Source organism: Calonectris borealis, chromosome Z (genome assembly GCF_964195595.1).
Source record: "Calonectris borealis chromosome Z, bCalBor7.hap1.2, whole genome shotgun sequence".
Classification (NCBI taxonomy): domain Eukaryota; kingdom Metazoa; phylum Chordata; class Aves; order Procellariiformes; family Procellariidae; genus Calonectris; species Calonectris borealis.
The window spans coordinates 78,043,568-78,070,321 of NC_134352.1; the positions used below are offsets into that span (position 1 = coordinate 78,043,568).

Consider the following 26,754-nt stretch of genomic DNA (forward strand, 5'->3'; position numbering starts at 1 on the left):
GTAAAGTGAAGTGATGCAACTCAGAAACGGTGATGAGTAACACTGCCATAGGCTAAGCACTGGTCCATACACTCCTCTCAAGATGGCATGTGGCTTGGTAACTGTCCAGCTCCACCATCTGCAGAGACTGAAACTCAATTGCTGTTAACGAGAATGAAATTATGGTGATATTAGCATAATTAAAATGAGAAGAATCCTAGTTCAAGGATGATTGATGTCCATGGAAAGCTTTGGATGGAGGCAGAAAAGGCAGGTCCAAGAACATTGGCTCAGACTTTATTTACCTGCAAAATTTCCCCAGGTACAGGAGGAAATGTCCTCAAAAAAAAAAAAAAAAGGTTTAATGTGGCTACTGACTGGTATTAAATAAATGATGCATGTTGGCAGAGCGATAGATGAGGATAGCGGAAAACACATTGTGAAAGGAACCAGAAGAATTGCTGTCATAAATCTCCCCAAACTATTCTAGTCAGAGAGAGGCTAAAAACTAAGCAGGTTACTGGGAGCATAAGGAAGGGGGCTTTAGAAGAAACCCGTGACTCTGTAGGTTCATTGACACAAGTTTTGCCCATGTGTCCACCCTCTTAGAAGAGGAGCAATGGATGGCCAGGGAAAGGAAAGGGTTGTGAAGGTGTGACATTGCAACTTGGGTTGTTTGGTTTTTGAGTTTTATTTTTTATTTGAGGCAGGTTAAAAGAGCTCCAGGTGTTCTCTCTAGAAAAAAAGAGATTAGAAGGCAACATTAATCAAGTTTACAACATATTCAAACAAGTAGATAAAGAGGAGAGAAAAAAATACCCTGAAATGTTTTTCTAATGAATGCATATTTTAGCTGAAGAATTCACAGGGGTCGACATGGAAAAAACCATGTATATATGCAAAACTAGGGTTAGAAGACAAAGTGGGATTATTTTCAAAGCTCATAAATAATTTAACTGTTGGAAGAAAAATGCAGAGGTTTCTGTTGATCTTATTGCCAAAGGAATGACTTTAGGCCTGATAAAGTAAGGGGCTAAAGGGGTTTTTCACACAGAAGAATGGCAGAGTGTAGCTGTTTGCCTATTACAACTTGTCACACCAATCATGGTTTTTCTTGGGTAAAAGATGGGCATGTTGGGACAGGATATTCTTGCTTCTTTGACACACTAAAATGCCTGTATCCAATGCTAAATGACCTTTATGTTGGAAAGAAATTGCAGTTTCCTGTTGACTTTTGTAAGGTGTTCACTGAAAGCAGTTGTAAATGTTGTTCCTATTAACTTTTTTGCTGCAGAAAGAGGCCATTGCTGAATGCTTTTGACAACACCACTTGCAAAAGTCTGGGAGGAGCTTCACAAAGGGCCAGCCACTGGAAACATTTAAGGAACAGAGTGCCTTCTTCATTTGCATTTCTAGTTACCATGAAAATTGTGCAACTTCGCAGTGACCAAGGCAGGTCATAGAAGAGCTTCGTTATCTATTTTGCATGCGCAATTATCCATGCCACCGTCACACCTACTCAGTCTCCACATCAGTCACTTTGTACAGTTTAGTCATGCGGTCAAATGGCTGAAGTTATCAAAGTCCCTGTTCCATATCATTTCTGTTCCTGCCAGGTGAGAACGAGCAATAACTGCCCCTCTGGCTCGTATTCCAGTTTTGTTTTATTGAACTGGTCTATATTTGTCTTTGTCTTTGTCTTTGAAATAACTTTTCTGAACAGGGAAAGAAGCCAGACTGACAGCCCTGAAACCTGTTTTCTGTGAACTTATGGTCTCTTTGTCTTAAAGCACCTCAAGCCTCTTGGCTGGAAGTTGCTACTTTCCCAGCTCAGGGAAAAGGTGCACAGAAACTCCAGCACTTCAGCACGCAGAACCTGACCATGTGTGCACTCTCTGAGGCTATTTCTAATGGTAAGTACAAACCATGGCTAATCTGTTTTGCTTCCCATTGCACTTGGCTTCTCTCAGTTACTGCCTCCCTGCTGAGATTTAGTGGTTTCCATCCTCACCGAAGTGAAGTGTTTCCTAATTCAGCCAGGTGTAATGCTTGGTCATGACCATCAGTCCATCACCTGTGGGACAGACAAGGTGTGCAAGCCCTGGAGGACTAATCCCTGAGAAGTGAGATCTCACTCTTTTCTTAGCTTCTCTGCTAAAAATGCAAAAGCACCAGCTGGGCTAATGAGCAGTGATATAGACCCCTCTGATCTAGGACCATCAAAAGATTGCACATAGGAAGGCTTACTGACCAGCTGGATGGCAAGTAGATATCACTAGTGATCCGGTATAGAGGCAAAGCAAGGTCCAGTCAGGCCAAGTTTGTCCTCTCACCCCAGCTGTCCCCAGCTGCACAGACCTCTACCCACTTTTCTTCACTGTTTGCAAATAGTGGGAGGGAGTGCTCCTTTAAATCTGATGGATGAAAACCCTTCCTAAAATTCGGCATTTGGTGGTATCAGCCCCTTCATGGAAGGAAAAATTCCCCAGTCTCCGATTAAACTGGATCTGGACTGTAAGTCTTTCAGGCAAGTGTGTTGCTTTACGTGTATTCCCTACCTCTAGGAAAATAAAACACCTTGAATGTCCAGTATTTCATCCAAACTCAGCTCTCTCACAGTACTGCGAAAGCTTGGTAGTCAAGGAGAGAAAATATTTACTTAGTAAAGCTTTAAGATCAGGCTTTTGGGCTGGAAACTGAAAGATATAGATAAGCCAGATATAGAACAACTCCTGCTTAAACTGCAGAGCTTAATCCGCAGAGCCAGGTAGCTCTCTAATTCTTTATCCTGTTTTGGCTTGGTCTGCTCTGTGCAATCCAATCACCAGAACCGGAGTTTTGACATTCACCCACCAAACCATCTCGTGAGTGGGGTGCTCAGGCTGGGCAGAGGAGGCTAATAACTGGTACCACACATAGGGCCAGCCTGCTCTTCTCAGGTTGCTATGTGTCTCAGTCTAATCTCAAGTTTCTTCTCGTATCCTAAACTTGGCTGCTTGCTGCTTATCAGCTAGCAGAGGTATGCACAGGGACTCAGACCCCCTTTGTCTTTGGCATTTGGGCTGTGGAAAGCTAATGCAGATGTTCTGGATAGCTGTCCCTTGGGGTTGGGAGAGTTGGGTCCAGAGGAGAAAGCATCTCTTTGTCATCAGTCTCCTGGTTGCCTGCCCTCAAACCAAACCAGGCTGCTCCCCAGAGCCAACTCCAGTGCACTGGCGTGAAATGTGATGCAAAGTGTTAGTTTGATGATTATTGTGCGAAATTCGCATGGTCCGGCATGCTCTGGGGTTGCTCCAGAAAGCAGCAATAACAGAACAGACCAAGCGGAAGGAGTTAAAACAAGGAAAAATTGGGCTGACACTTTTCATCTGTGCTTATATGCCATTGTAAGAGTGGCTGGGGGCTTCTATTGGCTTGGCTTAAAAAAGATATTGTTAATGTCTAACACTTGATGACAGATGGTTCACCAATACGGCTAGGCCCATTGTCTCACTTAATAGCTCTTTGTTCTAGCTGAAAGAAGGTAATCTTTTCTTGTAGGAGTTGGTAGGAGGATCTGTGTATAACGTGCCTCTGACAACCGTTCCAGTTTTGGCGTCTGTTCTGTAGCTCACTGAAGTGGAATCGTCTCCCTTACCCTCCCTTACCCTCCCTTACCACTCACAAAGGAGTGAGTGCTAATTTGTGGGTGCTTTGCTATCTGGTAGGACTTGCAACACTGAATTAGGCAATTGCGTTCTCTGTGCTGTGTATGGAAAAAATAAAACACGTGATCCGATCTGCCTCAAAGGGTGAGGAGAAGTTTAGGGAGGGCCTCTGTCTCTCTGAGGAGGAGAAGTGCCCATTTTTGGGATGTCACGCTGTGGCTCCCTACTGGGGAGAGTTAACCCACCCACTCACCAGCTGCCTGCAAACTTGCGTGTTTGTATCTCTTCTTTTTAAGAGCTAAAAGCAATAGCTGCAACCCAGCAATGCATACGCCCCAGGAGAGTGCCCTGAGGAGCAGACTAAGGTGTACCAAGGGGGGAATCTGTGTCCCTTTCTCCCTGTGAGGTCTTCTGTGTGCTGTACAATGTACATCACATTCATGGGAGCAGTGTTAGGAGCCTAGGTCTCCTAGGAGAGGTTATGGAGTCATTCGCTCCCCCTTTCCATTTCTATTTCCACCTTTTAAACAAAACAAGGCAGATCAATGAGAGGAGTTGTGAATATCTCCCTGGGCTGCTCTACGATTGTATAATCAGGGTCATCTTCTGCATCATGGGAGTCTCAGGAGACAAATCCCAGCTTCCAGCTGGACAGAGGAAGAATCTGAACCTGTGCTTATCATCTCATGTGAATGCACTGCACGCCGTGAGGCTGCTGCTTACAGGAAAAGGGCATGCTTACCTGTACGTGTGCAAGGAACCTCCTGCCCCAGCCTGTGTTTGCTTGAGGTGGTCCATGCCAAGTTCAGAACTTACCGGGTAGAGGCTCGGAATTCAGGATCGTTTATGAATGTCATGGTGAGAGGATGTTTGCTGTCAAGGTGTTTCTTGCCATGAGAACCCCTTGTGTGTTTACCAGTAGTAGTGCTATAGAGGTTCCTCAGCAGCAACGTGGGAATGTTTAAGGTTGGGTGGGCACTAACAAAAGCTTGTACAATACCAGTGGTGAGTGCAAGTGTGCAAAGAGATGGGACTCTGAGCAAACTGATCTAGTTAAAGATATCCCTGCTCACTGACTAGATGACCTTTAAAGGTCCCTTCCAACCCAAACTATTCTATGATTCTATGATTCTATGAGACACTGGAGTGACCTCATTCCCTTAATAAATGGAGCACAAGGGCTCTGATTTGGCACCTGCCAAATGTTTTTGGGGGTGTGTTTTCTCTGTTGTGAATGCTTACTGTAGTGAGAGGGAAGCTGTGGGATTGAAACCCGTTTATAAGGGCTGATATCCTCATTAAGTAGGACAGCAGTGCTGTTCCAAAAGGCATTTTCAGACTCCACAGCTGGCTAACTTGAGACTGTGGCTATTCCTATTCCATTGGCTCTGGAGTTGTACAACAAGCCAGGTAGTTTCAAAAGAAGTTTGCTAAGGGACCTTCATAGGCAACAGCGTCAGCAGCTTCCTTCTCCAAGAGATGCCATGCACAAGCATGCACAAGCTGCTTGGGCAGCCTTTGCACATTGCACTGAAGCACCCAGTGATATGCGTTAACCCATCTGCCAAACCCCTGTAATGTGTGAGTTCTTCCTGCGACCACAAACACGAACACCTCGCATGCTTCTAGACCCATGGGGCGGTCACTGCCCTGGTGTATTCAGGACCGGGGGAAATGTGCTGTTGGAAACTGGAGTATTCAAGGTGGAAAAGTCCTCACCTTGCTTCGCAAAGACATTTCCAAATGATATTACAATGTTAGTTACATGAAGGGAAAATAGACAGAGCTCTGTAGCCTCATTCAAAGCCCAGATCATCTCTTAATAAAAGAAAGTTGTCTAATGGACCTCTGCCTGGAGCGGGGATGGGGTGGAAGTGGGGAGAGGAATCGTTTCCTCTTGTGTGTGCAAAGGAAGAGTGGCTCTGTGGCTACGTCAGGAAATGCTGATATGGAAAAGTGACTCCAGGAAGGGGTTTACTGCTTAAAGACACAGAAATGTGATTAGTGATTGAGGTGTCTCCATGGGACTCCAGAAAGAATGACTGCAAACCATGCCTTGTACTTGTACTAAAGGTTGCCTCCGGCTATTCATGGGGATGGGATTGCAGTTTACTGTAATCACACTGGTGCCATGGAGCACCTTGGCAAAGGATGGATGTTTGACCTTTAATAAACCTTTAGTTTCATGTAATGTGATTTAGCAGCTACAAATAAAAGAGAGGAGTCAGCATCAAACAGCCAGTGGCTTTTGAACCTCTGTAATAGAATGTTCCAATCTGCTGTACCTGGTGCAAGTGGGTAGGCAGCTACAGGCTTTCAGGTTGGCTTGGCCTCCGTCTTCATTTTCATTGCTTCACACTGGTGTTTTTCTTTGGCTATTTGCTGGCCCCAAGAATACAGTCCCATGCCGAAACAGGCCCAGACTGCAAAGCTTTATGTTTTGCTTTATAGCACCTACAATGTAAAGGGGTAAACTTCCTTTGGAAGGAAGCATGGAGTCTCTGTACGACAAGCAGTTAAATCTTAAAACAGGGCTGGTATGTTTGGACAGCCCGGAGAAGGGTGTTTAAGTCAACCATAAGGCCATATCTACATTTGTGCTTCAGCCCATCCTATTTTAGTCCGTGTCTCCACCATAACCACCATAATGTTGAGCGTGGCAAGTAAACATCACTTAGTTCAGGCAGCAGTGTGGTCACAGCAGTGCTTTATTCCCCAGCACGTCAATGTAAGTGAACCTCCAGTAGGTTGACAGCATTGTGGTGTCTCTCTTCTTTTTGGGGACTTGGAGATTTGCCCACTCTTTGAGCTTGTAATATAATGCATGGGGAAGTGCTGAGAGAAAGGTGAGGACCATATATGGTCCTTCCTGCTTCACTGGTTGTCACTGCTGGTCTTCATAGCCAGATTCCCCAGTTCAGTAATCCCAATGGTATCAATCTCTGCAAAGTCAACTATTTTTAGGGGTACTGACCTGGGCCATAGAGGCAGCTTTAATAGTGTTTTCTGGCCTCCCTTTGGGAGCTAGTTGCTCCCCAGCACTGGATATTTTATTTTCTGTGTATTGCAGGGTATCTGAAACAAGACTCTGAAATCTTGTCTCACCATCATCAGCCAACAGCCCCCAACTGTGTCTCAGCAACCAGAGTTGTCCCCAGTTGGAAGCCCCAGGGATGCAGCCCATTCTACTCAGACCATATGGCCGTATCCTTGCAGATACATCAGGACGTACCTCGCAGTCCCAAATCCACTGCAGAGACATAGCATCTACCTCAAGGGGGGTAAGGAAGGGCTCTGGGGAGCTTGAGGGTCACAACGGAGAGTGGGGAAGGCAGCCTGAGAAATGGGGAGGGAATCAGGCAACACCTTTTAGTGCTACCTTTGCTGGGCCAGTGTGGGAAATTGAGCCTTCCCTATTTGTTGTGGGGTTTTCCTTCTTCAAAGGGTGATCTTCACCAGCCCCTCCTTAATTCTCAAACTAGCCCAGGTCAGAGGACGTGTCTCTGTTTGTTCTCTTCATCCCCACAGCTCAGGGCAGGATGCTGAATGGCCTTTGGAGCAGAAGCCTCTTCTTACTGGAGACCTAGTCCTCATTTGCTAGCTCAGTGACATTTGAGGCCAATTCCCACATCTTTAGCCTACTCAGCCCTCTACGGAGGGCTGCCGAAAGGCAGAGATGGATTCGGTGTATGTGCTCTTCAATATTTGCCTTTACCTTCAGATGAAAAGAAAATACTGACCATATCCCCTCCTTGTATCCATCACCTGATTTACATTTCATTTATTTCTATAGCCCTGAACAGACATTAGTAACTCATAATAGTAATAATAGGAGTTTCTACTAATAGAACTCCTTCCATCTGTGGAGTTCAAATTATGGACAAGCACCATTAGTCCCATTTAGAGATGGATTTAGCTGGTGCAACTTGTCCAAATGCGGACACGGCTACAAGAATCAGGAAGAAAATGCAAAGGCTCCTGATTTCAGCCCCAGCCTCAGCTCAGCTGATCTGGTACAGCCATTTTGAGGCAAAAAAATATAATCATTCAAAAGACAAGATGTGAGGGATGCTCAGGAAGAAATTGAACCTCATCTCTGGAGACCGCTGAATTTCACAAGGTTTTCCCAGAGCAGCAAAAGAAGCAATGTCCCAAGCTTTGGCCTCTAAACTTACCAGCGTGAAAAAACCATGAGCGTGAAATCAAACAACAGGCTTCAGATGGGAGCTACGGTGACTGTAATCTGTATGTACCATTGTTTGATCTTCTAACCTACTAGGTTTAAGGTAAACCACAGTGGAATATCAAGCAGACATTAAATAAAACAGTGTCATTAATTCAATCCAATGAGATATGTTTTATATAACAAAGGGATTTGTTCTGATACTCAAACAATGTATATTAATGAAAGAGTCGAAATAGATTCATTTTGTTCTCAAAGCAAACACATTAAGGAAAGCCATCAAGAAGTGAAGAACATGGCATTTTTTTTTTAAACTGTGCTTTATTTAGGGCTAAGCTGGAAAGCATCATTCAATAATTACAGAAGATTACAAGGAGTTTTAGGGAATTGAGAGTGAAAGAGCAGTTGTATGGAACTGCAGCTGCGTTACACATCTGTACTTCCTAGCTGTGGGCTCAGTCTGGCTGTCCTTACTCGGGCAAAATACCCGCTACATCCCAGTGGGAGTTCTGACAGAGTAAGGACTGTAAGATCAGGCCCAATAGGGAATTAAAATTAAAATAAAATTAAAAAAAAAAAAGAAAGAGAAAGGAAGAAAGTTTGAGATAAAAAATACTAAGAAAAACAAACAAGAATATTAAAACAGAGTAAAACCAAATAAAGAATCAGAAACAATTATCACACCGCTCAATTGATGCAAACAAGTGTGAATGATGTAAATCAAGTTTTAAGACTGTGAAAATAAATTATAATAAATATGATATACTTTAAAATATATGTGTTCTTAAATAATTCATTGTTTTTTCTGAGTCAGATTTTTTAAAGCAATGTCTTATTTTTTAACTGCTCTAAAGTCATTTACCAAAGATAAATATCGTGCTTTCATTAAATAGTTTTCCTTGTTTTTTCTCTATCATTACAATTAAAAGTCCTACAAAATATGCAAATTTATTTACAGAAAAACAGAGCCAGCATCTTTTTTTTTTAAACAGCCCCCTGTTTTTCAAAATTCCTTGTAAACAGTTTCAGAAATTCTTCAAAGAGATTGTTTTTTATTTTATTTTTTGTTTTTATTTTTTTATGATTTTTTTTTTCTTTTTTAAGATTAAGGTTCTAGGCTAACCCCTTGCCCTGAAGGTTTCTAGAGCAAATATGGAAGCTACTGAAGCATAGGATGATGGGAATTTTGCGGACAGCAGATCATGAAGACATGAAGCGTTTAGCTGTGTTTTGTTGTTCAAGTTAGAACTAACGTCTGATAAAAAGACAGCTGTTTTGTTTCCCATTTGCATTGTCTACAGAATCGAGTTTTGTTTTGTTTATTTTTTTTAATAGCTGGAATGCTTGCAGTTTAAAAAGCTGCCAAAATAGCCATTTCTCTCCTTTTTCTCCTTGATAAATAACAGCATCCAACAGCAATTGGCAGAGAGTAGGAATTTATGCTCAATCTAAACTCTACAAAAATTACAGTTCTACAACATCTTTGTTTTTAGCATTAACGCTAACTTCTATGTAGTATTATTTTTTTTTGCTTTTTTGTTTTTTTATGTTGTCTAATTTTTTCTATTATATAGGTATTTTAAACTTTCTTTTTTTAAATTCTGTACAACTATTAGGATTTTAAATGGGGAGAGTTAGAAGCATTTACAAACCTTTTTTGTTTTCCATTTAATATCAACCATCTTTCCTTTCTCTTCTCTATGCCTTTTTATGTATTTATTTATGTATTTATTTATTTACTTTTTTTGCTTTTCATAGATATCCATCTTACCTGCCTTTAACAGCGCGATCCTTACGTATTATACAGAAAACCATATGAAAGCTTCATAGACTCTAATTAATGTATAACCAAAGAACCTCCCAAAGTATCAAAGAACTATTATCTTGCCGTTTTAAAAGCATTTAAGCATTTTTTTTTAATTTTTACATATTTCATATAATCGCTCTCAAAAACTGTTTTAGGAACAGCTCAGAGAAAAGGAAAGAACTTCCATATTTTACATACAGCTACAAGTCTGCGGTAAAAAGTTTTGTCCTTTGGTCCCTATATAGCTAAGGAATGACAGATAAAGATGCTCAGTGACTGTTACCATGGGTCACGCATGGTAACCGCATCCTTGGTGGCAAACAGGCACTCCTTTGTCAGTATCCAGGTTTGCATCTCCTGTTTGAAGAAAAGCCGCTGTGGTGATATCAGTGTCTCTTCAGAAATCCTGGTTGATCTTGTTCCTGTTCTGATTTTACTTATGTGTTTGTTTGTTTGTTTTCAAGCGCATGTCCTTCGAAGTCAGCAGATGTGATACTTTTCTTGAAGAAATGTTACAGTCTAAACAATCAAAGAGAGAATAAGTCTGAAGTCTTCAGCTTGATTGATATTTGCTGATATGTCAAAGGTGTAATCCAACAGTTCCCGTTTTTTTTAATATATATATACTTTTTTTTTCTAAATGTGGCCCATTCAGCTGCTGCCCTAAAAAAATGAAGAAGATCATTGCAAATTAAATCAAAAAGGGGAGGGGGAAGTAGGGAAGGTGGGGGGGGGTATTTGGGACAGGGGGAAAAAAGACCTAAAAATGAAAATGAAATTAAAAACAAGCCTGTTCTTTTGGGCCCAATCCTGCTCCTGTTGAAAGTAATGGGTGTTTTCTTCTCCCTTCAATTGGGACAGGATGGGGCTTCTGGTTTGGTGTTTTGCTTTTGGAGGCATTGGCTCTGATTCTGCTCCCACTCAACGTCAACAGAAAGAATCCCCTTGACTTCAGTGAGAACTGGATCAAACCCAAATTGAGCAAGGTAGTCACGATCATGATAGAGAAAAATACAATTGTTCCTAATAGGAATAATAATAGTAAATCAAAATAATAGTAGGGCATGTCTACGTAAATCTGTATCACTATGTTTGTGCAGATAGCTGCATTTTAATTATTTTTAAGTGCCACTTTACAATGCCAGATCACAATCTTGCTTGGCGGGCTTTTGTAGTGTGAAAGGCATCGAGAAAGAATTGTTCTACATTTTAATGGGGTGCCATCTACGACAGTGTATGAGCTTTCTGTGGAGACAGCTGCCAATAACATCTAATCCTTTGTGAATGTCAGAAAGTAGGACTCCGAACAGGCAATTTATAGGAGGTTAAATAATAAAAAAAGACTGTTGGAATAAACTTTTTTTGCAAAAAAAATATAAAGCTAACATTTCTTAAATAAAAGTTATTTAAAAAAAATGTAATCATGATCCGACTAGGCTTGACATTTAAGTAGGATGCTTAATCATTAAGGATTAGCTCTTATCTCTTTCTAGCAAGCAGATTCTTCTTATACACTCGGTGATTTATTACATCAAGAAACTTAGAAACTGCAAAAGGTCCACTCTGGTGGAAAAGTGTCATGCGGAATATCAATCCATGCTGGCAGGTTTTCACACTGTTGGTTCAACAAACAGCAAACCGTACACAGCAGTCTAAACAATTACAACACCAAAAATAATAATAGAATAAAAAAATAAAAAACACTCGTCAAGGACCCTTTTTCAGTTGTAAACAAAAAGATGCATTTTGCTTTTTGATCAGGATGGGGGTTTTTCCCACTCAAAACAATCCCTCCCTCCCCCTAGAGCAATTAATTTTGGCTGGAGTTGCTGTAATGCAGAACCTTAGAATTAGGAATTCTTGAAAAGACATACAATGAGGCTTTTCTTGGGGTTGCTTTTTTGGATTGCTATAGTTTTCAAACTACTGTTACTGTCATTACTCTTTTTGGTTTCTGTTTTGGTTTTGTTTTTTTTTTTTTTAAATTTTTAGAGAGTGATTTGAGATATCCTAAGGGGAAAAAAAGATGTCAATTGAAAAAGGCCCCCAATTCTCCGGAAAAAAAATAAAATCACAAGATTTTCAGTGCAAAAAAATTAACCACGCATTTTTTTCTCTCTCTTTTTTTTTTCCAAATTATCTATAGTTATAACAATCCCATTTTTTCTAAAGAATTAGGAATCCATCTTTTTTTTTTCCTTCTATGTGACATCTAAAGAAGCATAAAACGCTGACGAGAAATCAAACGACAAATAAAGAAACCACTGCAAGCACCAAAAACGAAACGAAAATGAGCACAGCAAAAAATTGTGGCAGCACAAAGTCAAAAAAGGCACATGTGATCATGACTGGCCAATCATCAACTGATACAACATCCAAGAAAAATGCTTCAATCACGGCACCTGCACGAAACTTGACGGCATGTCATGCAACCAATTCTTAGCTTGTTACATGACGCCATCATGTCACACTTTCAACTTCGAGTTGATTTGAACTTACGGCCTGGGGGACTGTATTCTCCACTTTCATGTCATTACGTGAACTTTTTTCCTAGCTCAGCGCGAGACTGTGGTGGATTTGACTGGCTCTTGGTTGGTTTTGTTGGAATTTGATTGAATGACAAAAGAAGAAAAGATTTTTTTTATATATATATATATTTATATATAGTGTGGAAAAAGGGAAAGGTGGGGAAAGAAATATATAAAAATAATAATTAAAAAAAAAGTTACAAACACAGCATCAGTCAAAAAGATCTAATGGAAATACTTGCCATTAAACTATAGAAAATGAAACAAGAAGAAAAGCAAAACAAACTAACTGAACGGAAAGAAAAGAAAGGAAGAAGAAAAGAAAGAAAGGAAGACAAAAATGGATGGAGGAGGCCTAGCCAGAGACACACACGTAAAACACACACTTAGATGTAGACACACGGTCAACAGTGAACAGGAACAGAACGTTATGCAGCGGCTGTTGAGGAGAGCATGCACTGAATGAATGAGCGCAGACACAGATTGGTTTGCAAAGTCTGGAAAATAAATACATTTGCTGCCAACCAGAATGCTTTCGTTAGCACCGGCCTTTCCCGCACCACCCCCAGCATCCTGGGCTTCGCTGGATGGCTAGCCAAAGTCCTCCGAGAGCCTTTCCGTTTCCTCAGATGGACTCCGGAGCAAGTACTGCTCTAATTCGATTACATCCCAAGTGTAAAACCATGGGGGAGTAATAGACCAAGAGCTGCTTTGGCTACTGAGAATAAAAAAAAAAAAAAAAAAAAAGAAGAGCAACTACTGCTGGTTGCTGCATGTCCATTTAGTGGTTCACAGGACGGCGGGCTCCGAAACACAGCAATGCTGGTATGGCGTGGGAAGCAGACTTGTAGGAGGACTCAGATGATACGATGGTCCCTAAATCAGCATCATTAAAAGAAGGACATTTACTCCTTTGGTGTTTGGCTCTGGACTGAATTTTAAAAGTAATGGAAAAAAGGAAGAGAGGAGAAAGAGAAAGAGAAAGAGAAAGAGAAGAGAAGAAGAGAAGAGAAGAGAAGAGAAGAGAAGAGAAGAGAAGAGAAGAGAAGAGAAGAGAAGAGAAGAAGAAAAAGGGAAAAGGAAAGGGAAAGGGAAAGGGAAAGGGAAAGGGAAAGGGAAAGGGAAAGGGAAAGGGAAAGGGAAAGGGAAAGAAAGAAGAAAAAGAAGAAAAAGAAAAAGAGAAAAAGAAAAAAAAAAAGAAAAAAAGAAAAAAGAAACTGCCAGGGGCTGGTTGCTCCAATCTCCAGAAACACCCTGTTCCTTTCCTACAAAGGAAAATGTCCCTTTATTGGCCCAGGGAGTTTTGCCTCAGTAAACACCAAAAATCATTGCACACAATGATACACTTGTCTCAGTCAGCAGCTCTGCACCTTGTTGTTCAGGTATTGCCTTCCTATCCCCTTGGCAGGGCTCATATCTCTCCTCCCAGCCTATTTCTGAAAAGTCACTGCACACGACTGAAATTTCACCTTGCGTTTGGTTGTCACAAGAATATTGTTGGCAGTTCTCATCCTGAAGTCATGCATGCTGGCTAGAGAAAATTCTTTCTCTGGCTTTTTTTTTTTATTGTTTCTATATTTTTTCTGAGCTGAAACATACTTTCTGGCTACAGCAGTTATGCTCAGCTGACAAGAGATGATGCTGAACTAAGCCCCTGATCTGAGCACTGGCTTCAGCTCCACACTTCTCCCACAGTTGGCTGCTGTCTTGGTTGGAGCTGACTCCTTCTTGATGGCCTGGCCCCAATGCCCGGCCCTTTAATGAGCTGGAAGTATCAACCTGAGCTTCCTGGAGTTTGAGTGAAGGCAATAGACTGCTACCCACCGAGGCAGATGCAAGGTCTGGGTCTACAGTTATTTCACAAGCCAAGAGGGAGAAAACTGTCTTTATAAAGATGGCCCAGGGTAGAGCTGTTGTCACTTGTGTCCCTGGGTACCCAAGGACAAGTAGCGTCAGCTGTACAGGTCCAGGCTGTACATGAGGAAGTGGAAAAGGCCTCTAGCAGCCCTCTTACCCCTCAGGACTCCTGGCTATATCATGCCACAAGAAAAAGAGCGGGTGGGGGAGGAAGGACAGCTGGCAGCACCATCATAGCAAGACCTGGCTCTTTCCTTACTTCAGCCGTGCCAGCAGCACGGGTTAGGCTTTACGAGGAAAAGGGCTAACAGTCTTTGCTCCCCTGAATGGAGCAAGGAGGCAGTGGGAATGGGAGAGATCTGGTGGAACGTATAATTCCTGTTCTATCCCTGGGAAGTGGCAGCAACACACATCTCCTGTCTGGGGTTGGAGTGTGGGATGGCACCGGCTGCAGGGTCAGGCACGGCAGCACCGTGGGCAATGCGTGTACATGTGGATGCTAGCCCCAGGCAACTCTCAAGCTGAGGAGAGGTTCTTTGACATAACCTTGACTGGGGAAAACATTTTCCCTTATGGGTGGAGCAGAAAGGACCAGGTTGGTCTGCCAGTGACCACTGGCTTTGGAGCGGGTACTACCATCCTTCTGCCTGTCCTCCACACACACCATCAGACACTGTGGATATGACACACACACACACACAGATAAACATATATATGTCCAGGTGAAGGATTAGGACTTGCTAAGCCTAAAAGAACACAAAAAACCCCAGAAAATGTACTTTCACATGAAAGTCACATGTGGTCATCCTGTTTGCCTAACTCGGGTCTGTATTTCAAGCACCAAATGAAGCTGTCCCTCTAAAACAGGGGTCTATAACACCTACCTAGTCAGTGGAGAGGAGAAGACCCTTTGATGGTCTCTGGGGACATATCCTGCCCACACAGCTGATGTACCTGAGTTTAGGCAAGGTTTGTAATAAACAGTAGGTCGATTGAGTGAGTTAGATGAAACAGGTTTTCAAGTGCACAATCCCTTTTTCAGGTCTTAAACTTGGGCAGACAGACTTTCCCTCTGGAGGGCTACAGAGGCAAATGCCTTTCTCTGTTGACTAGGCAGAGGAGTTAGATACCTGTCTCATGAGGACTGCTTCATCAGCGGCCTGAAATTGAGAGGCAAGTTAGGCATCTGTGTTAGATAGGCTGGACACCAGCCAAACTCACAAGAAAAACAATTCACTTTTTGTTGGGAATGAGTATAAACTTTGGATATTGCTGAAGTAAATTTGTGAGTAAAAGTGTTAAGGTTATGAAGCCAAGTATATACACCCTAGTTCAGAAGTGGTGTCTTGGAGATAAAGAAGGAACATACTTCCTGAGCAGTAAGGGTCTGTGCATAAGGACAGATTAGGCAAAGTATCTTTGCTGCAGGTAACACTGACCAAGAACTTGCTCCAGTGAGCAAACCATAGCCAAATACATCTATTAGATGCCAATTTTCCTCCAGCCCAGCTTCTTCTTTGAAGCATCTAAGTGGAGCCTGAGACTGTTCTCCTTGAACATTGGATAGAGATAACAACTTAAAGTCCTAATGATGGGATTCAAGACGCAGACATCTCCACCTAGCAAATCACTCTAGGCTGGGTTTAGTGGAGACAGACAGAACTTGTAGGTCCCAATTCACTTGTCCTAAGGGACTGTTCCAGGTGAGACTGTGAATCATGGCCAAAAGGAGCCTATACCTCTCTTGTGGTTATAATGAGGACCTTGAATGACTAGCTGTGAAGGAGATAGTTACAGTGTAGGTCTATAACATCAGGGGAAATGAATCTCACTCAAAGCCTTGGTTAGAGCAAACATGTCTTTAGTCATGTCCTTGTAACCTGTGCTGTCAGCACAGTAGTCCTAATGCTACAAACACCTCTGTCACAGGAAAGCTTTTAACAGCAGTTTCTGACCAGACTGTAAAGATCAGCCCTACATTGTGGGAGACATTCATTGCCCATGTTTAAGCTGGAACAACATTTCCTTCCCCCAGAAGTCTTTGGCTTGGACTCATCCCATCCAGATATAAGCACTCAACTTAGGAGTCCATTTAACCTGAACTCTGCAAAGTCCATGGAGGTGAAGAGGAACAATGATTCTGCTTAGCTAAGATATGACTAGGACATGAAGGTGTCTCTTTTACTCTTCAAAGACTAGAAAGGAAATTTAAGGCCACTCAGTAAGTCATTTAGGCCAAGTGAGCAACACATGGAAAGCTTCTCTGTGACCGCTTGCTTTCACTGTTTCTACGTGAGTAACTGCATGCGTGGTTACCCCAGAAGAGACATTTATAGCAATCTGTTCATACCTTCCATCCCTACTTTCTAAGAACATGGCCCTGCTAAAGAGAAATGATGTCCCTTGCAACTGATTCTAATTTTTCAGCTCTTCATCTGTATCTCTTTTGCTCCACATAGGGCTGAGTCATTGCTGACACCTGACAGCCATAAATGTGGGGCTCTGGGAATAGACTAGGCTGTACCGCCAGGACCATTGGATCATTTTCCAATCCATCTGGATTTACCAGAGGATCAAGATGAGGATGCTGAGGCAGCTTTGGTCCTATTTACCACCATCCTGGTGAGTAGTTATGGCCTGAATCCAGGTCTGTGCACAGCAGGAAGGATTCTGTCTTGTCTCTTGTTGGTGCCAATGGCACACTGCCCTGGCTTCAATGGGAGAAGGGTCACTACTCTTGCTAGTGTGACAAAGTCAAACTGTTACATGTCCATCTGTACAAAACACTTCTGAAAGCAAGAGAAGGACAGGCCTTTCCCAAACACTTCATGAACTAAGAAAGTGCAGATGATCTTCTTTAGAAGTACAGAGCTCCTGTGCTCTGTGACATTCACCATATAGTCTAGGGACTGCTAGGCTTGTGCAGCATCTTGCACACACCTCTCAGGTCATCTACACGCTGTCAGGGCATGAATGTATCTGCTAAGCTTGCAAATGCGAGATTGCTCTGTGTCTTCACAGGACCACAGAATTGGCCCAACACTGCCTCCATCATGGAGGGCTACCAAGTTGAAGTTCTTCTTCCACTGCATAAATCTACTGCCTCCTATTCCTCGTTATTTCTACTGTGTCTTTTCTTCCTAGACAAGTCTCCATGGATCGTGTTCTCTATCCTTTTTTCTGTGCTGTCTTGGAGGCAAGGAATCTCTCCCCGAAGAAACTCAAAAGCCATCACTTCTTCAAGCACCAAAGTGGCCACCTCCTGTGCTCACACCTAAGCCTCTGATCATGGCTGAACATTGCTCATGTGCCCACCACTTATGTAGACTTCTGCACCCTTATGCAATACACATTAGCCTCTGTTACACCCACACACGTGTGTGTGTTTGCGAGCCCATCCAAAACTGCAGTCGGGATCCTGTCCTTCCATCTGCTGGAGCCTGTGCCCAAGCACACCTATAGCAAGGCAGTGGAAATATTTTTCCTACGGGTGACAGATCTTTACAGCTATTGCCTCTGAGGCTGATCAATATTATTAAAATTCCAACCCGTGTTTTTCTCCCTTGCCTTTCTTCTTGTTTCTATAGCAATTTCTCTCGCTGTTTTATGCCTCTGCACCAACTTTCTTCCAATGCTGGATGGCTCTGCTTTACCTCTGTCTCAGCCCTCTTCAACATACCCTGATACCAACCCGCACAGATCTCCCTTTCCTCAGCTCCTGCCCAGACTGCCCAGCAGAGGTGGAGGAAGGAGGCAGGGCGCTCCAAAACGGGCTCCATCCCTGCAACGATTGCTCCTAAGGCTGTCGTGTGGAGTCCAAGATTAGGAGCCCAAATATCTTAGAGTGGGAAGGGCAGTGAGGTGAAGGGGACTTTGCATCCATGCTGGGATTAAATGAAGCCTGATCATTTACACTAGAAATCAATGCATTTACCTGGACTCTTGGGGTGCTATTTTTAGGAAGGAAAAAAAAAAAAAAGAAAAGAAAAGAAAAAAAAAGAATGTGTTTGTCAGATGCTTCAGTTCTAACATCCGAAGGTTAAAAAGGAGACAGATAGTATATATGAGTCTTTATATACATGAATATGCACACATACATATCATACATATGTATACGTACAGAGGTACTATATATACATACATATCAACAGAGACAATTACACATATACAGACAGAGAAGCTAATGGGATCTAACAAGGAGGTGGGAGTCCAGCATTTCGAATGCTAATGTTTTCTGTAGGGTTTTTTTTTAAGATGTTTGATGACCCTGTCTCATTTTTCCCATTTATAAATTAAAGGTGACGATAAAAATTAGCTCTTAAATTGTAATGCCCTTCTTTCAAATAATCCTATGACTTACTTGCTGTGCAGTGTTGTTACTAGGATTGTTCTCATTTAGCTATGTTACATTAAGAGCTGGTTGAAAAATGACAATTATTTTCCAGGGGAAAATTGTCATTATTTTGGCTTTCTTTCCTGTGAATATTTTAGTTAAAAACCAAAACAAATCTGTGGTGGGGGAGGTGGCCAGAGGAATAGATTAATTTTTGTCTTTTTTTAATCAATCTGAAAACCAGTCCATTTTTAACAGGAATTTAGTGTTTTGAAGGCCAACATTTTTAATCAAGACAGTTTTGTTTTTTGTACTGTTGGCATTTCTTTTTTAATCTACTAGAATGAAAATTTGCTGTGGAAACATCCAGGTTGGTCAAAATGTCACTTTTTGGTCATCCCCTCCTCCCCCAGCTTGGTTTGATGAAAAAATGTCAAGCAGCAAAAGCTGTGTCACCTCTGATTTATCTATTTTTCTAGAGCCGTTAGTCTCAAGCAACGGATGAAAAAGCACTGCATTGGAGCGGCTGTTCCTGGAGAAGCCAGCCCGGATGGTCAGAAAATGTCACTGGTTCCCCGCGCGGTGTTGCCTTTTCTCGCCCTGTCCCAGAGCAGTGACAGAAGAGGTGGGCACAGCGTGACGGGGATCACAGGGTGGTGGAGACACCCCGAAGGAGATGTGGAGGTGTGTGGTGGGAGGAAGAACGGGGCTGGGGTGGGACAGAGTGGGGATGCAGGGTGGGCTGGTGCAGGAGGGAGCTCTGGTCTGCGCGGCACCGGGGTTATGGTAGGGAGCAATGGGTAAGGGCTGAGCAGTTGCAGCCCTGGTCGCCCTCCTCAGCAACATCCAGAATTTACTTGCTCATGCAAACATAGCCATGGCTCCCTATTCCTCTCTCAGCTGCGTTTTACCAATGAAGAGCTTTGCAGGCAAAGGTCAGTGCAATAAACTCAGGCCGTTTTGGGAAGCAAGGCAGTAGTGATGGTAAAGGTCAAATGTACGTCATGTGGCTACTTTTCCAGCAAAGCCTGTAGCCTCTTCCACTCCCGTTGGCCAGCTCAGTGGGTCCTGTGCCCTGACGAGCATTTGTCCTGCCTCATACAGAGTGCTCACTCCTGCTTTTGCTGCTGGTGAACATTAGGTAGGAGAGGAAATTAAGTTGTGTGGTAGCTACCTTTCTGCACATAATGAAAGGTTCTTTATTACAAGGGGGCCTCAAGGAGTTTGCTATCTCCTGAGCATTGTACCAATAGTTTAATTAAAAAAATGTACATGGTTGAGAACCAAGTCTAATTGGGAAACTGTGAGCGAGCCTCTGTGCCCGGTCTCTGCTGGTTCTGCTTTTTTCCCTCTGTAAATTGACTAGAGCTTATCAAAATGCTGATGAACCCGATGCTTCACGCTGCTGTTCTTGTTGCTGAGGGTTAGATAGAGATGCTATGCCTTTCCCCCCTTCCTTTTCCCTACCAGACAACAGCATCTCCTAGGATGATCTCAAGACCCCTAGTCAAGCCCAGCTCATGGATGTCAGCAGGTAGGGTTATGCTGCCTGTGACCTCCAAGTAGGTTGCCTGATACACCCTACCTGGACCTCGGGTGCCTGCCACAAGACACGGTAGCCCACAGCTGTCTGCCAGGCTGGGAATGAGGAATTTGGTCTCTAATTGCTGACCGGGAGCAGGAAGGAGTTGTAGGGGTGGTGCTTGTGTGGGGTTGTGTCCAGGAAAGGTGGAGACTCCAGCTCTCCTCCCAGCTGAAATCTCTGGCAGGGGTCCCCAGTGATTCCCCCAAGCCTGGTCCTGTGGCAGAAGGCAGGGCTGGACTCAGGAGCCATCTGGCCTGCCCATAGTTGGGGTGGTGGGGGCACCCTGTGCCCCAATATCATGCAAGACTTCCCGAGTGCAGCAAATACTCATCCACACGCATTCTGCCCTGCACGGCGGGACTTGCACCTTGCAGCATCTCCCACGTGAAGCCTCGCACTTGTGGATCTGCTTCTCTGTGATATATAATGGTCTGTTCCCCAGGGGTGAGACTTCACCCTTCTTCTGCCAAGTCTGTTCAGCACCTCGCCTAGCCTCTGTACCCCTCTAAATCAGAATGCAGCCAGGAACACATACTCCCAGCTTGCAACACTCAATTACTCCTTCTGATATTTTATTTTTTTTGCCTGCAGCTTCAAATTACCTTCAAGGTGCACAGTGCAATTAGCTAAAAATATTTCCTGCTTCGTTTTAATTGCACGAAAACTCTAATGTACCTCCAGCGAGGAGCAGTAAGGTGGAAATTGGTGCCCCAAATATTTCAAATTGATTAAAGCCCAGGATGACTCAATAAGCTTACATAGTTCTATTAATTATTAAATGTTATTAATTTTTTTGTTAAAAAAAAAAAAACCTTCCTGAAGCCACATTCTGTATGATGTTTCTGAAACAAGGTGCTTTCGCTAAGGAGATGATAACTCTTTCTGAGTTTGAGAAAGATAAGACAAGAATTCCTCCATATAGTTGAAGTGTTTTCCATCTGAAGAATTCACAGTTCTTGGCAAATTTTAGTATGTCAGAATTTGATTCTGAAAACACTTATGTGACTTATGTATGTGACTCATCTCATTGCTATAGCTGAGGTATTTATATGGTTCTAATTTAGAGCTGGATCACATTTTTGTTCAAAGCCTTTCTTGGTGGAAAATGCAGGTGATCAGTCAAACATTATGATTGCTTAAAAAATAATCAAAACTTTTTGTCTAAGAATTTAAAAAGAAATCCAAAACAAAACCTTTTTTTTTAAAGCAATGAAAACCAATGTGCTGATTTCTTCATTCCCATCATGGCTGGTTCATAAGATTACTTCAATGCACTTTGAAAAAGGTATCAAAAATAAACCCCAAATTCCATTTGCATGCAGTGAAGAGTCTGATCAGTCCCAGTCCTTTGGGTTTCTGGTTCATTGTCACCTCAGATGGCCTGTGCTTATGAAGCCTGTCCCCTTGTGCCTGCAGCTCTGCTGACTGGGAGTGCTATCATCCCCTGATCCCACAGAGCTGAACCCCAGGGCTGGACACCTTTAGCTCTGCCGCTGAGCTTTGCTTTGTAGCCCATGTTTTTCTAAATCAACCTGTGCACTTTAAATGGCTGAGACAGCAGGTCACTGGGCTAGCTGACTTTAAACATGTCAGGAAGCTATCACATGAGCCGTTCAGCTGGCAGAAGTGAGGTGGTGGGGGAGAAACTGAGCAGATGGAAAGGGAAACCCCGCTAGATGATCTTGCTGCAGCTAAAAGTTGAAGTGTGGCTATGACCATAAGCTGTAGAGGGGTGTGTGATGTTCCAGCCTCACATCTTAGCCCCATAATTTCATTCCCTAATGCTAATATGGTCTTGTTGGTTTGAGATTTAGAAAAATAATGCAGTCATCTGAGGTTCTGAAATTTTGTCAAAGGACCCCAAAAGAACTGCAGAAAGGATTAAAAACTAGACCCATTATTTCTAAGACTATAATCTATATATCTAACTTTGATTTGTTTTATTTTGTTTTGTTTTACATTTTTAGTGCTAACATGATGAAGACGTTGTGAAAGGTGGCCATGAATAGACTTTGGCAGTGAGAACATTCACTGGCCAATGTGCCTAGAGAGGCTATCCCCAGGGGTGCAACAGGTCCTCAGCTCTCTTCCCTCTTCTAGTCTTCAGCTCTCAAAGGCACTTGGGTAGCAATCAGGGCTTGCATGTTATAGAGATGTGTTTAGGAGAATCCAAGGTGAGACCCAAGGGCTTGTTTCATACGGGCCATCAGTGAGATGTCAGATGAGGCTTTCTGTGCTACGGTGAATTCAGCAAGTTTCTCATCAGTCTCGTACAAATTACAGGCTCGTGTTAGCCTAAGCCTTTACGCTCCTCCCTATGCCTAAGGGCTAGGGATTTACCTGAGTGAGGAATGGTAGTGGTGGGATTGCGTGCATGTCTCACCCACTTCCATGGCTGTGAATAAGCCTGCTGGCGATGATGGAATCCACGGCAAACGTCAGAAAGATGCTGCCTACCTCTGCAACTCTCTCCCTCTTCTACACTCTCCAGGGCAAGAACAACCTCTGACCATCTCCAGAGCAGCTCATGTCTGCAATTGATTCTTACACAATTTCGAGGGAAATTGAAGGTGTTCAGCCTTTTGACAAAGGGCACATTGAGAAGATGAATCTTGGAAAAAAACCCCAAAACCCAGCCCCTCGCTGCTGGTGTGCAAGTCCATTCACTTGCTTCCTCTGAAGCAGAACTCCAGGAAGGCAGGTACTGGCTCCTCCTTCCCCATGGGAATACAGGAGACAGATTAAAGAGAAGGGGGAAAAAAATCATTTCACAGCTAGTCTGCCCCGAACAAGAAAAGGTTCCCGACACCAACAAACTAATCAACGCTGAAAGCTTATGAGGTCAAGGTTTCCCTTCTCCTCCATTATTCTTTTGATTTTTTCTGACTGGCTGGGACTTGAGCGCTGCCCTGGAAAGTCTATAAATATAAAAGCTTTTCTTGCCTTCCTCTGGAGCACACCAAAGACTGTTTGAATACCTGTGGGGAGAAGTTAAAACTAAACCAGACCAAAGCAACTTGCAAAAAACAACTTGTCCAGCCAATCTTCAAGTGTTGACCATAAATTTCTCTAAGTCAGGCCCAAGCAGCTTGTCTCTGCTCTACGTGAAATGGGAAAGGCAGCTCTCCCTCCTAAGAGCAGGCCCTGTGGATTCAGCATTTTCTGTGAAGACTTATGGCCAGGAATGCTAATGCCAAGCAACTGGTAGAGCTGGCCGTGGGGTGTGAGCTGTGCCTGAAGGAGGCAGCCCGGGACCATCAGGGTTGAGCTGTGAATGTGTGGGCTGCCTGGAGCTCCTCAGTGTCCGTGCCTCCTCCAGTGCTCCATGAAACACTGCTGAGCTGTCTTGGGCAGCCATCAGTGCACCCCTGACCTGGCCACCAGGAAGATCCTGGCCTTCGTAGAGTCTTTTCCACTGGCATCTATAGAGTACAAAATGCTCCTGAAGCCAAATGAGGAGTGTTTATAAATCCCGTTGGTATGGAGGGAAAATGGCAGAGGATCTGGAAATATCTATGACTGGTGCTGCACTGGAAATGTTGGCGGTCCCTGCCCTAAGGAGCTGCCCAAGCTCTCTGCACTGCAGCACAGGGAGCTTTACTCAGCAGTCTTTTAGTGGCAAAGGCAAGGCTGGTCCCTCCGTCCGTCCTGTCCTTGGGCTTTCTGTTGGGCTCTGTGCTCTGTCAGCGAGTACGGTTGCCCTGTTTGGTAGAAAAGGGGAAAAGAAAAATACCCCATTCCCTACCAAGGTCTGACAAACAGGAATCATAGCTGCAGCATAAGCTTCTCTGATGGGTTCTGCCTCAGCAAAATGAAATTAAGATTTCAGCAAACAAGCCCCAATTCTGTGGTACCAGTAGAACAAATGACATCTGATAATTGCTAACTCCTTTTGCTTATTCTTTGCTCTGTTCACCCCATCAGTCTCTCCAGATTATATTTTCAGCTGAGTTTAATGAACGCCATTTATTAAACTAACACCAGGGTTCTGCTCTGGCCTCAGACAGATGTGCCTGCTAATATGAATCATTTTGTTCAATTGGATTATTCTGATGGAGAGCGGATCCCCGCCACTCTGAGGAGCACAAACAAATGGGGAACAGCTCGCCTCCAGTTGTGACCAGCCGCTCGCATTCATTAGGAGGCAGCTCCAGGCTCTGCAGGCAGCTTGGCAGGGTGGTGTCCCTACCGATCCCGTCAGCTTCTGCTCCTTTCCATTTCCCCCTCACGCACAGAGAGAGCCCAGATCTCAGTGTGGCCCTGAGCCTGCAACATGAGCATCACTGCTACCTTTCCTATGTTTACCAGTTGCATGGGCAACAGGATTCACCTTCTCCTTTGTCGCGACCAATGGTCCTTCTCTGAATGCAAAACAGCCCCCCCAACTGTATATTCTTCCCTTCCCAGTGTGCCATGTCTGACCTCCTTTACATTGACACCTGAGAAAATGTAGACTACTTATTTGCTATTGATCCTTCTTTACTCTGATCTTCTCCAATTATTTGGGCAAAGGGACAGGGATGATATGCTTTTAAAGGCTTGTATTAATCAGAGAAAAGAGATAAAATCCATCTGAAATATCCCAGACAGAGATCCCTTCAGTCTATCGTTTGGGATTTTAGTGTTGAAAATTTTGGGTCAATCTCTGTAATACGATGTGTTCAGGCACCAGACATCCATCTATCTGTCTATCTCGATACAAATCCTACCTTCTGTGAACCATAAAACTCCTAGCAGAGTGACATTACCACTTCTCACATCGACAGAACACACTGAGCACACATAACTTGGGGAAAAATTACAGAGGCAATTTGAAAGATCAGAAGAGAAAAAGCAGAAGATTTCTGTTCCCTGAGCGTAAGTGGCCAAATCCCACAAGCCTTTAGCTGGCACAAATCATCATCGCTCCGTTAAAGCCTATTTTTTTCCCAGGTGAAGGGCAGGCCCAGCACTTCTCCAGCACCTGTGATCCTCAGGACAACTCCTTATAGAGCATTTCCGAAGGAAGAAATTATTTTCATTTTAATCCTAAGCAGCACCCCGGAGTTACTTCCAGGAATCACTGGTGAGTACCAGAAGCCAGATTGTCAGAAAGTGGGGCTGTGCTGAAAGAAAAGAGACCCCAAAGCCAACCATGGTGCCAGTCCGTGTGCCTTTACTAACAGCCCTTTAGCGTGCTCCTCAACAAAGCCATCTACTGAGAAGTTAATTCCTACATTCAGGTTTAAGTTTAGGAACGCTTCTCCAGGAGCGAGGTATTCCTTTACTCCTGATGAGGATCTGTGCACCTTTCTCTAAATTGCATTACACTGGTCTTTATGGGGAACAGGAAAAAGACTTATAGGAATTCCTGATGGGATTTTTTTCTAACAAGGTCTGTACCAAATAATGCCCTTGTAAGCTAAAAACAGAAGACAGAAAACCCTCAAATACGCCCCCTTCTGAAAGCACCAAATCTCTTAAGAATTGACACGTAAGAGCCCAGTTTCCTAAAGCAGTTGTTGGGCTGCCTGCCTGGTTCCCTTTCCCAGGGCCCAGTCTGCCATGGTGGGGCAATGTGTGCCATGCAAGGAGAACGCACAGAGGAAAATAAAGAACATGGCAAGGATTCATTTGTCGTATGTCACAGGAGATGGGATGCAATTGCTGCTGATGAGTGGAGATGCTTCAAGAGGGGAGGAAAATAAGAGAATCTTATCCAGCGAAGACAAATTTGTAGCTGACTGCACAGCCCATGGGTTTCACGGTCCAATCGTTTCCAAACCCTTAGAAATCCAGGTAGTGAGAACCTATTTTCTTTTGGAACAATCTGCTTTTTAAGACAGATATTGTATTACAGCACTCTACCATGACAACCAGGGCCCTGGTTCACAGCACACTTAAATCAACCAAAAGATGTCTGTTGGGCCTCATATAGTCAGAAATCTCAAAGGTAGACATCTCCTTGCTCTGAGGATTTTAAAGAGTTACCCTGCTCTGCATAGAACAGGTGCTTCAGACAGACCAGCTGCTTGATCTGTCCTGCACAGGAAAAAGGGGACATCTGAAGAGGTGGGGAGGGAGAATATCTCTCCCAATAATTGGAGAAATCTGCTTTCTGAAGAGGATCATTTGAATGTGCAACTGCAGCTCTCCAGGGATGCAAGAGAATTTCTTCTGTTTGTAAGTCATTGTTGTATAAAGAGGTTTTTAAAATAAGCCATAGGGATGTGTTTGAAAAAAAGGCAAATGTTCATTCCCCAGTCTCTCTGCTCTAAAAAGACCAGAGCGGCAAGAATGGTGACATTGCGTCTCCCTCTGGAATTGCAAATAACTGAAACATCTCTGCTAGAAGAACATTTAGAGTTAAATAAGTAATAGGGGGCCCAAATCCTTGGCTGCCATAAATCAGTGTCACTTCACTGACTTCGGAGGAGCTGGTGATTGACGCTGCCTGAGAACTTCACCTGATCATGGTTGTGGTTACTACCTTTCCAGGCAGAGCACTGAGTTTTCATTCACTGCTTCTTGGTTGAGGAATGACTTGACTGCTGTTCTCCTTTCCCTTCCAGCTCAGCCTTCTACCCAATATTTCAAAAAGGTTGGATGAAGCTCAGCTAAGTGGAAAAATGACCCATTTGAAATAAAAGCTGTTTTTTCTCTAACTGCAGTCACAGGGCAGGATGAAAGACACCCGAGAAAGAAGGTTTGCACCGTAAACCTTCAATTCTCTGCTACAGTGGAATCAAACACTTCAGAGACCAGAGTTTTGATATTCACTTGTATCTGGCCGAAGTTACCGTACCATGAATTATTCAAATATGCAATTATTGCATTTGATATATCACCGGGTATA

At 43.4% G+C, this 26,754-nt stretch overlaps 1 protein-coding gene across 1 annotated transcript in view; it reads right to left on the reverse strand.

Annotated features, from left to right (window-relative positions):
• Window positions 1-8,126: 8,126 nt before the first annotated feature.
• Window positions 8,127-26,754, reverse strand: part of LOC142075747 (CUGBP Elav-like family member 4) — a 719,152-nt gene continuing 700,524 nt past the window's right edge. The window contains exon 13 of the mRNA XM_075137566.1: window positions 8,127-10,279. The gene's annotated coding sequence lies outside the window, so the exon portion shown is untranslated. The remainder of the gene's footprint in view (window positions 10,280-26,754) is intronic.